Below are 3575 nucleotides of genomic sequence, written 5' to 3' on the forward strand. Positions count from 1 at the left end.
TAAAAGTCAATAAGATTTCAGTAGAGTTGAAATATGTGTGACATGCTAATATAATTGTTTGACTAATATAGGCTATTAATAACTTGGCCTAATAAGACCTGGTTGCAATTAACATTTAATTGTTAGTTCCCATGTGTGAAGTCTAAGTTTATTGTTAGAATATTTTTCCTCTTTTATTTAATAATAATCCTTCACTTCAATCGAGTTACTTTTAGTATATATGCAAGAAATTGTTTGTTCTTTAGAGCATGATCACTGTGGTTTGTTTGCATGTAGGTATTTTGGCAACAACACACGGTAATCTCGCGTTGAAGAATATTCCGAAGTAAAATGAAGTCCATATTATTTTACTTTCAGTTTAATCTATAAAGCAAAATGTATGTTAATCTGTGATAAGAACTTAATTCACTTACATGAACATATGATCTATTAGGATTTCAGTAAAGTGAACAGTTTACTACTGACAAACTAATGTACCGACTATATAGGGAAATATAATTTACCCTAGTTCAACTGGTCATTGTATATATCACCTGTAAATCCTTGGATCAGTTCTGAGTTAGGATAGTTTTGTTTTAAAAGTAGTGTTAACATTTGAATATAAATCAATATATTATTTTCATGACGTGTTATATGTTTGCATGAATATGTGTCAGTATTCAGCTGAAATACAAAATATTGTTGAAATTGGAAATTACTCGGTAGTCTAAAATCAAATCAGAGGTGTTGAAATGCAGATATGGTCTCTAAGCTTATTTTAGGTTTTGTAAAGAACATGTAATTCAATTAAGTTGAATGGTTATTAGAGAAAGCAATTGTTAAATATACACATCTTATACTTTCTGTCTCATGGTTTGCATAACTCATCACTTTATCAGGTGATCCGACATCAGGGCTCTTTTCTCGTTATAAAACTTTGTTGATAGCTTAAGGGTTACATAAAAGGGGCAGTGGCACCTGAACAATACCCTTGTTCTGATTAGGGACCCAGGAGTTGCTTGTCGAAAACTTGACCAATTCAAACTTGTTGACTTAGTAGCATGTAGGGTATTTGGCAAAATCAAACATTTCTCATTTTCATTTTTCTTATTTCTAACGTTCACCTTATTTTTGAATACCAAGGTAGCTAATATTTATAGAAGGAAAAGTTATATATGGATTTATATTCGAACTGTATTGCTTCTAAGGCTTATAAGATATAGCATTACAGACAGCATAAGATTAAGGGTATATCACCAAATTTAGCTGGGACTTTTGGCACTTGTGTAATATTTATTCCGTGTTGTAACAAGAGATCTGTTTTCAACTGTTAGAGATATTCTTATATTTACTCTAGCCCTTTAGAAATGTTTCCACCCACATTTTGAAAATGTATCACCTCAAATTTGTAAACTACTTTTTCTGTAATCCTGTATGCTCTTAGTAGAATACATTTTAAAATGTTATAAAATTTCTGTTAGAAATTATAGCAAAATGAATCTAAAAATAAATAAATAAAAATAAATAAATAAATACATAAATAAATACAGCCAGAGCAGGTCAGGAGAACACATTGGTCTAATAAATTCATTTGAAATGCTGGTTCATGTTATTTCGTCAAGATCTAACCTTTTATGATCAATATCCTCCCGGATGTTTCAATCTTTCGAACCTTTTATAATTTGTTTCCCAAACCAAAATTACAAACACATTTTATCACTTATTTCATTTAATATGCCCTAGTCTTACACCCAGTCGTGCGAGTAATGATACAAGGAAGATATCTGCAATAAGCTGTGTACAACATCCATTGTCCTGTAGCTCTGTATTTCCCAGTCATTAGGGGTTGGTATCAATATTGATATATCCTATACATTACCCAATAATACTTTAATTCTGCATTTAACATTTTAATTGATCATATTATATTTTAATTGATCATATCTTTGTAATATACATCAATTTTCAAAACTCCAAAATGAAAACTAATCATCAATGTTTGGAAATTAGGTTTTATAAGTAGTCAGGACATCTATCTTATCTTTGTAGACCATTATCAAGAAGACACTTATGTTAGGTTACTAACTGAAATTTCATAATTGTGTCATTTAATCACGAAAGCAGAATAATTGGAAAATGTATGTGAGGTTCAAGATAGGGTAGGTCATCATAATAAATGCAAGCTGATGACTGTTTCAGAAGATATAAAACGAAGAGAAGAATGAAGGGAATGAAGATCAAATATATACATTGTATCACTTATATACATATATATATTTCAAACGTTGTAAACTGATACAGGTGAACACGAGACAACCATTATTAAAAACTGATACATACATTTTTGGTTTCGGTATTTGGAAGGACGAAACATACTGGTGCCTTTTATGATCACAAATCACTGTATACTTGATATGTCTCCCTCATTATGCTTTCTTTATATTTTTTTGTTAATTATTTTTCAGACTTAAATTCCATACACATATCATGCTTCTCATGTTTAAAGTGCCCTGACCTGTCCTTCATATATGATTAGTTTCGGTATTTGGAAGGACAAAACCTACTGGCGCCTTTTATGCTCCTAAATCATTGAAGTATTTTATCTCCCAGTGATAATGTTTTGCTGTCAGCACAAAGGTCAGATAAGATTGCGCAATTCATTCCATGGATATCTGTGTTTGCATTTAAACCTCCAGGTTACATTTGGTTTCAACCAGATCGTGCAAACATGGAATAGCGAGGACCTACTGAATGTATAACACATGTTAGGCAGATTTTGGACTGTTTGTTAGGAATTTGGCATCCTCAGATTTCTTAATCCAAGCTTCAACGTATTCGTTAAAGTCCAGAAAGCCCATATTTATGTAATCAAAAGTAACATATTGGCCTAAATCCAAAATGTATTGCTTTAAAGAGGATAATATAGCATAATTATGTTTTTATAAAACGATAGGTTCAGCATATTGCAAATCACCATCTCATGTTCAGCCGTGGGTCTCATAGCCACTCATGTATTCTTTCTTCCTAGTCATATCAAAAGACGGGTTCAGTTGCATGAAACAATTGTGGATGTTTACCCCTGCCCTATACAAGGAAATCTTGATCCAAATATAAACAATGTGAATACCCATAATTATGAAAAGAGTAATTTATGATAAATTATAAAGTTCACAAATCATCTATCAAAATATCAACTTACTTTAAATTATGTTATTGGAATTTGAACCTGTCGTAAAGTATTTGGTGGTAAGTAATTGCGAGTATGGTTAATCACATGCCTGGCCATCCCATATCGACATATCTTGACACCGTCTTTTTGCATACATTTTTATCTATAATACGTCGAATTTAAAAAATGCCATGATATTCAAATCTGTCTGTGCTCATGCATTATCAATATAACACATTACGAAGTGCAATAAAACCTGGTTTGTGGTTTTTAAATGTTAAAAATAAACGAATTAATGAATAAATAAATAGCGATAGAGCTGGCCCTTAGAATAATAAAATCAGAGCAGGTCACAAGATTATATGATTACAAGACATTTCAAGTGCCAGAATTCACTTTCTGAATTTATATTTGTTTTACCATTTAT

The sequence above is a fragment of the Sinohyriopsis cumingii genome, chromosome 11 (assembly GCF_028554795.1).
Source record: "Sinohyriopsis cumingii isolate HCF-2022 chromosome 11, ASM2855479v2, whole genome shotgun sequence".
In the NCBI taxonomy this organism is placed as follows: domain Eukaryota; kingdom Metazoa; phylum Mollusca; class Bivalvia; order Unionida; family Unionidae; genus Sinohyriopsis; species Sinohyriopsis cumingii.